Source organism: Glycine max, chromosome 11 (genome assembly GCF_000004515.6).
Source record: "Glycine max cultivar Williams 82 chromosome 11, Glycine_max_v4.0, whole genome shotgun sequence".
In the NCBI taxonomy this organism is placed as follows: Eukaryota; Viridiplantae; Streptophyta; class Magnoliopsida; order Fabales; family Fabaceae; genus Glycine; species Glycine max.
Window position 1 is genome coordinate 31,449,996 of NC_038247.2, and position 11,086 is coordinate 31,461,081.

The 11,086-nt window shown below is 39.4% G+C and overlaps 1 non-coding gene across 1 annotated transcript; it reads right to left on the reverse strand.

Moving 5' to 3' along the window:
* Positions 1–3,080: 3,080 nt before the first annotated feature.
* Positions 3,081–3,187, reverse strand: LOC113000946 (small nucleolar RNA R71). Its single transcript, XR_003266242.1, has one exon. It is a non-coding gene; the product is annotated as a small nucleolar RNA R71 (small nucleolar RNA).
* Between the last annotated feature and the right edge of the window lie 7,899 nt (positions 3,188–11,086).

Consider the following 11,086-nt stretch of genomic DNA (forward strand, 5'->3'; position numbering starts at 1 on the left):
ATTGAATTCTGATAAGTTTTTTCTCTTAACCAATTACTCTGTATTTGTTGCTATTAATCCAATCATGCTTAGTGCTTGATTAATTGTCTATGTGCTTAATTTACGTTCATGCTTAATGATCAGTTTCGTTCATGATTAATTGGTGTCTGTGTTGCTTAATCTCATAATGACAACCTTATGTTAATTTTCGCTTAGTAATTTAATTTAGGGTTGGATTAAGTGGTTGAACTAATTAGGGATAAATTCTCGTAACGTAGGATAAGAGACTTGCTTGTGAATCAAAGGGGAAACAACATGTTTTAATTCTGTTATTTTCTAATTCAAATTTGCTTGCTATTTAATTTATAAAAACAAACAACCCCCCCCCCCAATTCGTTACTATTTTATTACTATCTGTTATGAATGTTTGGTTGACCATTGCTCGTTGGGAGACGACCTAGGATCACTTCCTAGATACTGCATTTTTAATGTTTATTTGATTCGGGTACGACCTCGATCAAATTAGGCGCCATTGTCGGGGAGCAGTTGGCCAAAGGTTCATAATAGTGTTTAGTTGTTTTGTGTGTAGCTCTGTCATTTAGGTTGTGAGTCTGTGTTGTTTTGTTTTGTGTAGCGTTCTGTTTTGCATTTCATTCGCGTCCCTTGATTAGCGACTGTTTCAGTTTTGTGTAATGCTGTGAATAGTGATTAGCGACTAAACTAGCGACTGATTTTGCAATTTAATTGGCGATTTTTGTTTTGATAGTTAGAGTTGTTATTTTTGGCTGATTTTTTGTGTGGTAGTTTCTTTTGATCCATATTTTTGGAGTGAATAGGCAATTTAGTCCCTCAGATTGTACCCATTTTGCATATTAGTCCCTAACTTAATATTAAATTCAAAATAGTCCATATCTTTGCATAAGTGTTGCAAAATAGTCCTTCCGTTAAATTTTAAAGTAACGCCGTTAGTGAGGTTAATTTTAGTGCCACGTGGACTATCCAATGTGGCACTAAAGGATGACATGGCATGACACATGGACGTGCCTCTTAAAAGATGCCATGTCATTTGATGATAACAAAATGAGTAAATAGGCAATTTAGTCCCTGACTTTGTACCCTTGTTGCATATTAGTCCCTAACTTAATGAAAAATTCAAAATAGTCCCTATCTTTTGCATAAGTATTGCAAAATAGTCCTTCCGTTAAATTTTAAAGTAACGCTATTTGTGAGGTCAATTTTAGTGCCATGTCATTTAATCATGATAGAATGAGTGGCTTCTTCAAGTTTGATGGTTCTGAACCAATTGAGGCATATATACGAAAAAGAACCCACACACACTTGCACAAATAAAAAGAACCAAAAATCCACAGCAACAACCTTATCTCTGTAGCCGTCAACACCAATGGGCGAGGTCTGCATAACCATTCTCTTTTCCTCTTTTTTTTTCTCTTCAATTACCATCAATGTATCATTACGGGTTTTGATTTTTTTTTTTTGTATTTTGAATAGGAAGAGGAAAAATAAGAGGGAAACAAAGTGGAGGAGGAAAAAACAAATGAATAAGAAAAGAAAGAAGAAGAGAAAAAATCAAAGGAATCAAAAGATGACAAGGAATCCAATAAGGAATCTACGCCGCCAGAAATCGTGCAAGGCACAACCTTTGCAATGCATGGACACTTTAAGCACGATTTCTGGCATCTTTTAAATTAGGGACTATTTTGCAACACTTATCCAAAAGATAGGGACTATTTTTAATTTTTCATTAAGTTAGGGACTAATATGCAACAGGGGTTCAAAGTCAGGGACTAAATAGCCTATTTACTCATTTTGTTATCATCAAATGACGTGGCATCTTCTAGGAGGCACGTCCATGTGTCATGTCACGTCATCCTTTAGTGCCACGTTGTATAGTCCACGTGGCACTAAAATTGACCTCACTAATGACGTTACTTTAAAATTTAACGGAAGGACTATTTTGCAACACTTATGCAAAGATAGAGACTATTTTGAATTTAATATTAAGTTAGGGACTAATATGCAAAATGGGTACAATCTCAGGGACTAAATTGCCTATTCACTCCCATATTTTGTGTGAAAAATACCAGGAGCACTTGGTGTGGCAGTATTTGAGAGAGACAAAAATTTTGGGAACTTGTTTTTAGCAAAACTTAAAATGACCATAACTTTTGCTCCGGGTATCAGAATGACTATTATTTTATATGCATTTGGGGTAGAATAAAATTTCCCATGCCATGGCAATCAACCAGAGGTCCATTTCCGTTTTAAATTTGAAAAATCAGACGTTTACTAAGTTTTTTTTTTAGTATTATTGTCTTATTTTTCTAAACTTTCCTTAGGCAGTTTTCATAGTTAGACTTTTAATTTTTGTCTGAAAATTTGTGTGCTATCTTTACATGATTTTAGGGTGTTGCTCACAAAATTTCAGCTCATTTGGGTATCTTTTGACTATAGTTTTAGTTTTAACCCTCCCCTGGTGCTTGTTTGAGAAACACATGCTTTGCTGCATATAGTGCATGACTAGGGGCAATCCAGGTGACTTACAACCCTTTGATCCTGAAATAAATAGAACCTTTCATAGATTAGTTAGGCATAGTTTGCATCCTGGTCATTCTGTGCATTTTAAGCATTCTGAGTATTCTGTTGCTGGTGATTCTGAATATTTTGATTTTGAGCATTCAACTACTAATTTTCATATTGAGAACATGGCTCAACCTCCACCTCGTGAGATGACTCTTAGGGAGATGGTTGCACCTGATTTCACTTATGAAAGCTTGTGCATTCAATATCCTGATGAGGGTGTTCCATATGTTCTCAAGACTGGACTAATACATTTGCTGCCCAAGTTTCATGGTCTTGCAAGTGAAGATCCTCATAAGCATCTTAAGGAGTTCCATATTGTTTGTTCCACAATGAAGCCCCCTGATGTCCAGGAAGATCATATCTTTCTAAAGGTTTTTCCTCATTCTCTGGAGGGACTGGCAAAATATTGGTTGTACTACCTTGCTCCCAGATCCATTTTCAGCTGGGATGACCTTAAGAGGGTGTTCTTGGAGAAATTCTTCCCTGAATCTAGGACCACTGCCATCAGAAAAGACATTTCAAGCATTAGGCAACTTAGTGGAGAGAGCTTGTATGAGTACTGGGAAAGATTCAAGAAATTATGTGCAAGCTACCCTCACCACCAGATTTCTGAGCAACTCCTTCTTCAATATTTCTATGAGGGACTTAGCAACATGGAGAGGAGTATGATTGATGCTACCAGTGGTGGAGCCCTTGGTGATATGACTCTTGCTGAGGCTAGGAATTTGACTGAGAAGATGGCTTCCAACTCCCAATAATTCAGTGCAAGAAATGATGTTATTGTCCTTAGAGGAGTCCATGAGGTGGCCACAGATTCATCTTCATCTGCTGAAAATAAAAAGCTTAAGGGAAAACTTGATGCCTTGGTCAACCTAGTAACTCAGCTTGCCATGAATAAAAAATCAGCACTTATCGCAAGAGTCTGTGGTCTATGTTCTTCTGCAGATCACCATACAGATCTATGTCCTTCTTTGTAGCAATCTGGAGTCAATGAGCAACCTGAAGCCTATGCTACAAACATTTATAATAGACCCCCTCACCAGCAAAACCAACAACAGCAAAATAATTATGACCTTTCAAGCAGCAGATACAATCCAGGTTGGAGGAATCATCCAAATCTAAGACGGGCAAGTCCTCCACGACAACAACAGCCTGCCCTGCTTTCCAGAATGGTGTTGGTCCAAGCAAGCCATATGTTCCTCCTCCAATGCAGCAACAACAACAACAACAACAAAGACAACAAGCAACTAAGGCCCCTTCGCAACCTTCCTTAGAAGAGCTAGTGAGGCAAATAACCATCCAGAATATGCAATTTTAGCAAGAGACAAGAGCCTCCATTCAGAGTCTGATAAATCAAATGGGGCAGATGGCTACTCAGTTGAACCAAGCTCAGTCCTAAAATTCTGACAAATTGCCTTCACAGACTGTGAAAAATTCGAAAAATGTGAGTGCCATCACCATGAGGTCTGGCAAGCAAATTGAAGTGCCTCCACTAGCAGCAGCACCTGCACCTGCACCTGAACCTGTCAAGCTTCATTCTGCACCTGAAAAAGAGGATGCGATAGTTGCACAAAAGAGAAAGCTTCCTGATCAAAAGGGAGCTAACAAAAATTTTCATGCAAGTGGACCTTATTCTAATAATTCTGACTTGCAATAGCCTTTTATCCCTCTTCCATTCCCACCTAGAGCAATTCCAAACAAAAAGATGGAAGAAGTGGAAAGGGAGATCTTGGAGACCTTCAGGAAAGTAGAGGTGAACATACCTCTGCTAGATGCCATCAAGCAGATTCCAAGATATGCCAAGTTTCTTAAAGAGCTGTGTGATGTGTCATTATTTTCTCCTATTTCTTAATCCTTTTTGTCACCAATTTAATTACTGATTAACTCTAATTGTCAAATTTATTATTCAGTTTTATCAATTGGGCCCACTTGACTAATTTGGTGTTTTTAATTCAATTTCAAGATAATTATAAGCAATTGGGCTGAGCCAGATTGGACTTGAAGAGAGCAGACAATTTTATTAGATTTCGTCTAATTTCATTTTATTGTGTTCAGTTTTTATTTTGTTTTGGGCCAAAATAATTTAATTAGGCCAGTGACTTAGAGTGACCTTTAAAAACAGCATAGCCTTGGGATTCGAGATTATTCTATTCTTGAGGAGAGAATACCCAAGCTGAGTGCATGGAGTTTTAGGGTTTTACGTTTTTAGCTTTGTATTACTGTTCATGTGAATGCATTTTCCATTTTCTGCTTCCAATTGCAATTTCCTTTTTGTTCCTTCTTTTGCCTTTAGTTTCATTTTCATTTTCTGCTTTTAGTTTCATTTTCGTTTTTTGCCTTTAGCTTCACTTGCGTTTTCTGCTTTTGTTGAATTTATGGAAGGCTAAATTTCTAGTGTTGTTTCCTCCTGAGGACGAAGCATAACTTTCTTTGAGGTTTTGTTTTTAATGTTGCTCTCCTATCGGTTTTCCCTTCACCAATTAACCCATATTCGTTGTTGTTAATCTATGCACACTTCATGTTCGATTATTTGCCTCTGTGCTTAAGTTACATTCGTGCTTAATGAACAAGGGATTAATTGGTGTATGTGTTGCTTAATCACATATTAACAACCCTAAGTTGATTTTCACTTAGTAAATTAAATTAGGGTTGGATTAAGTGGTTAACTTTTAGAGATGAAATCCTCATAACCTAGAATAAGAGAATGGCTTCTAAATCAAAAGGAAACAACACGTTTTTAATACTGTTAATTTTCTATTCCAGTCTGCTTGTTCTTTAATTCACAAAACGAACAACCCCCCCCATTGTTACTGTCATAGCAAATCATATTATGAACAATTGGTTAGTCATTGCTCGTTGGGAAACGACCTAGGATCACTTCCTAGTTACTGCAATCTAATGTTTATTTGATTCGGGTACGGTCTCGATCACTGTGCACCCACAAAAGGAAGCTGAAAGGCAATGCAAGGATTAGCATGGGTAGAAATGTGTCAGCATTGATAGGTAAATTTTTTCCTCACATTCCTGAGAAATGTAAGGACCTAGGTGCTTTCTATATACCTTGCATTATTGGGAACAATAAATTTGAGAATGCTATGCTAGATCTAGGAGCATCAGTTAGTGTCATGCCTCTGTCCATTTTCAATTTTTTATCTCTTGGACCTTTGCAATCTACAAATGTGGTGATTCATTTGGCTAATAGAAGTGTTGCTTACCCCGCAGGTTTCATATGTTGCTTACCTTACACATCTGGTTCAGGTTGGTGAACTTATTTTTCCTGTTGATTTTTATGTTCTTAATATGGAAGAGGGATTTTCCCATGGTTCAGTTCCAATTATTTTAGGCAGGTCATTTATGAAAATAGCCCGAACCAAGATAGATGTTTATGCTGGCACATTGTCTATGGAATTTGGTGATATTGTTGTTCATTTTAACATTCTTGATGCCATGAAACATCCATTTGAGGATCGTTCTGTTTTTCGTGCTGAGATAATTGATCAGATTGTTGATGATTATATGTTTGATTTTGATTCTGTTCTTCATGGTAGGAAACATCCATTTTTATCTGATCTGTATACTTGTCACTCCTTATGCATTGAATCTGAATATGAGTTTGAATTTGATCCTGTATCTGATTTTTATGCTGAGAGTGAATTTGAATTTGCGTCTGGTTCTGATTTTTTGGGTGTTGTACCTCTTGATGTTGATTTTTTAGAGTCAGAATGCACTAACCATGTTGCAGGAAGTACATATACTTCTAACTTGCTTTATGAGGTACAGGCTGGGGAACCTTCCTCTTCTCTTACCCTGGTTCCTCCCACTGTTCAGCCACCACCCACACTAGAGTTGAAGCCCTTACCAGCAACCCTTAAGTATGCTTACTTGGAGGACAAGAAAAAATTTCTAGTGATCATCTCTGCCTCCCTTGCTGCTGAGCAAGAGGAGAAGTTGTTGCTAGTTCTCAAGAAGCACAAGAAGGCCATTGGATGGACTTTAGCAGACATTCCTATTATTAGCCCATCTACCTGTATGCATAGGATACTTTTAGAGGATGGAGCTAAGCCAGTGAGGCAGCCACAGCGGCGACTCAACCCCGTCATTCTAGATGTGGTGAAAAAGGAAGTGACCAAGCTCTTACATGTTGGAATCATCTACCCCATTTCTGACAGCCAGTGGGTGAGTCCAGTCCAAGTGGTTACTAAGAAGACAAGCCTCACAGTAATCAAGAATGAAAAGGATGAACTCATCCCCACAAGAGTGCAGAACAGCTGGCGAGTCTGCATTGGTTATAGAAGGCTGAATCAGGTAACTAGAAAAGATTATTTTCCCCTTCCTTTCATTGATCAAATGCTTGAGCGCTTGGCAGGTAAGTCTCATTACTATTTTCTTGATGGTTTTTCTGGTTATTTCTAATTCATATTGCTCCTGAGAATCAAGAAAAGACCACATTCACCTATCCCTTTGGCACTTTTGCCTATAGGAGGATGCCCTTTGGCCTATGCAACGCCCCTGGTACCTTCCAGCGGTGTATGCTTAGCATTTTCAGTGATTTTTTAGAGAGTTGCATAAAGGTGTTTATGGATGATTTTACTGTTTTATGAATCCTCTTTTGATGCATGTTTGGATAGTCTGGATAGAGTTCTTAATAGATGCATTGAAATTAACCTTGTGCTGAATTTTGAAGAATGTCACTTCATGGCAGAATAAGGTATAGTTTTAGGGCATATCATTTCCAGTAGGGGCATAGAGGTAGACCCTGCAAAAATAGATGTTATTTCACAATTGCCTTACCCCTCTTGCATGCAAGAGGTTCGTTCTTTTCTTGGTCATGCAGGGTGGCACTTTATCAAGGATTTTAGCAAAGTGGCCCTTCCACTATCCAATCTGCAGCAAATGGAGGTGAAGTTTGATTTTGATGACCGATGCAAAGAGGCTTTTGATTGCCTCAAGTGTGCGGTGACTACCACCCCTATCATTTAGGCACCTGATTGGATAACCCCATTTGAGCTAATGTGCAATGCATCCAATTACGCATTGGGGGCTGTCCTTGCTCAAAAGATTGATAAGCTGCCTCGGGTGATCTACTACGCTTCCAGCACTTTGGATGCTGCTCAAGAAAATTACACTACTACAGAGAAGGAGCTATTAGCGATAGTTTTTGCTCTTAAGAAATTTCGTTCATATTTGCTTGGTACTCGTGTTATTGTTTATACTGACCATGCAGCTCTAAAGTACCTGTTGAAGAAGGCTGAATCAAAGCCTAGATTGATCAAGTGGATGCTTTGGCTCCAAGAGTATGATTTGGAGATCCGTGATCGGAGTGATGCACAGAACCTCATGGCTGACCACCTGAGTAGGATTGAGTGTGCGTTTGAGGACTCGCCCATTCGGGATGATTTTCCGGATGACCATTTGTACATTCTATATAAGATTTCTGATTCCTTTCCCACTCCTTGGTTTGCTAATATTGTGAATTATTTGGTTGCTTCTGTTTTTCCTCCCTTAGCATCTAAAGCTTAGAATGATAAAATTAAGAGTGATGCTAAGCATTATATTTGGGATGACCCCTATTTGTGGAAATTGTGCAGTGACCAGGTTATTAGGAGATGCATTCCAGACCATTAGATTGACTCGGTCCTGCAATTCTGTCATTCTTCCGCACCAGGTGCCCATCTTGGCATACAGAGGACAGCTCGCAAGGTGCTTGACTACAGTTTCTATTGGCCCACCATCTTCAAGTATGCATGGAGAATCAGTAGCACTTGTGAGCCTTGTCAGAGAGCAGGCGGCTCACTTTCATGGAGACAGCAAATGCCTCAATAACCCATGTCATTTTGTGAGGTGTTTGATGTCTGGGGTATAGATTTTATGGGGCCTTTCCCTGTCTCTTTTGGTTTTGTTTATATTCTCCTTGTTGTTGATTATGCTTCAAAATGGGTGGAAGCCAAACCCACCAGAACTAACGATGCTAAGGTTGTTGTGGGTTTTGTTAGATCTAATTTGTTTTGCAGGTTTGGAGTCCCTAGAGCCATCGTTACTGATCAAGGCACCCATTTTTGTAACAGATCCATGTATGCCTTGCTCAAAAAGTATGGGGTCGTGCACAAAATTTCCACACCTTACCACCCCCAAACTAATGGGCAGGCTAAGTGTTAGTGCTTAGCTTTACTAAGCTTTAAAAGATTGGCTAAGATTTTGTTAAAACATAAGCACTTAGACAATGAAGGAAAGCTGGAGTTGCTGCACATGATGTCCAACGTTATGTCAAGGAATAAGATCGGGCTGCACTATGCACAAGGCAAGATAAAATGTCAAATGAAGAATTGAAGCTGCAGGATCCACGATGTTGGATACAATGTCCAGGACATCCTGCCCGAGAATACTGGAGTTGCTGTACAATGCAAGATAAAAGTCAAGTAGTGAAGCTGCAGGATCCACGATGTCGGATACGATGTCCTGACATCCGGCCCGATAATACTGGACATATAATTCTGTTATATCTTTAACAGATTATTGTGCAGTTAGCAAGAGATTAGATGATCTATCTTTAGGAACGAATTAAAAGATAATTAAAGTTTGAATTTCAAAGTAGAAGAGTTCGTTCAGGGATTAAAGATTAAAGATAAAAACTAAAAGATCAAACTGCATCTTTTAGATCTTTAAGTGCAGATTTTCAGGAAGAATGATAGATCTCATCCAGCACAAGAAGTTGCAGCCCAGAAACGCACACTGCTATATAAACGTGAAGGCTGCACGAGTTCTGTACCAAGTCCGGGATTGAAGAGTTATTTTGTGAGTTTTGGGACTTGAGTGTTTTGTGAGCCACCTTGATGATACCCGGACTTGAGTGTTTTGTGAACCACCTTGATGATACCCTAACATCAAGTGTTGGACCTGAGTGTGTAGAGTTGATCTCTTGTGTGTAGGGTTGATCCCTTTTGTTCAGAGTTGATCTCTGGTGTGTCTTTGATTTATTTGTAAACACGGGAGAGTGTTTGAGAGGGAGTGAGCGGGGTTTCTCATATCTAAGAGTGGCTCTTAGGTAGAGATCGCACGGGTAGTGGTTAGGTGAGAAGGTTGTAAACAGTGGCTGTTAGACCTTGAACTAACACTATTTTAGTGGATTTCCTCCCTGGCTTGGTAGCCCCCAGATGTAGGTGAGGTTGCACCGAACTGGGTTAACAATTCTCTTGTGTTATTTACTTGCTTAAACTGTGCACACTGTCAAATATAATCTGCATGTTCTGAAGCGTGATGTCGTGACATCCTGTACGACATCTGTCCCCAGTATCAGAATTTCAATTGGTATCAGAGCGGGCACTCGAAATCACTGAGTGAGACCTAGGGAGATAAATTCTGATGAACATGGAGAAAGAAGGAGGACCAGTGAACAGACCACCAATTCTGGATGGAACCAACTATGAATACTGGAAAGCAAGGATGGTGGCCTACCTCAAATCACTGGACAGCAGAACCTGGAAAGTTGTCATCAAAGGCTGGGAACATCCCAAGATGCTGGACACAGAAGGAAAGCCCACTGATGAATTGAAGTCAGAAGAAGACTGGACAAAAGAAGAAGACGAATTGGCACTTGGAAACTCCAAAGCTTTGAATGCTCTATTCAATGGAGTTGACAAGAATATCTTCAGACTTATCAACACATGCACAGTGGCCAAGGATGCATGGGAGATCCTGAAAACCTCTCATGAAGGAACCTCCAAAGTGAAGATGTCCAGATTGCAACTATTGGCTACAAAATTTGAAAATCTGAAGATGAAGGAGGAAGAGTGTATTCATGACTTCCACATGAACATACTTGAAATTGCCAATGCTTGCACTGCCTTGGGAGAAAAGATGACAGACGAAAAGCTGGTGAGAAAGATCCTCAGATCCTTGCCTAAGAGATTTGACATGAAAGTCACTGCAATAGAGGAGGCCCAAGACATTTGCAACATGAGAGTAGATGAACTCATTGGTTCCCTTCAAACCTTTGAGCTAGGACTCTCGGATAGGGCTGAAAAGAAGAGCAAGAACTTGGCTTTCGTGTCCAATGATGAAGGAGAAGAAGGTGAGTATGACCTGGATACTGATGAAGGTCTGACTAACGCAGTTGTGCTCCTTGGAAAACAGTTCAACAAAGTGATGAACAGAATGGACAGGAGGCAGAAACCACATGTCCAGAACATCCCTTTCGACATCAAGAAAGGCAGTAAATACCAGAAAAGGTCAGATGACAAGCCCAGTCACAGCAAAGGAATTCAATGCCATGGGTGTGAAGGCTATGGACACATCATAGCTGAATGTCCCACTCATCTCAAGAAGCAGAGGAAAGGACTTTCTGTATGTCGATCTGATACAGAGAATGAACAAGAAAGTGATTCTGACAGAGATGTGAATGCACTCACTGGGAGATTTGAATCTGCTGAAGATTCAAGTGATACAGACAGTGAAATCACTTTTGATGAGCTTGCTACATCCTATAGAGAACTATGCATCAAAAGTGAGA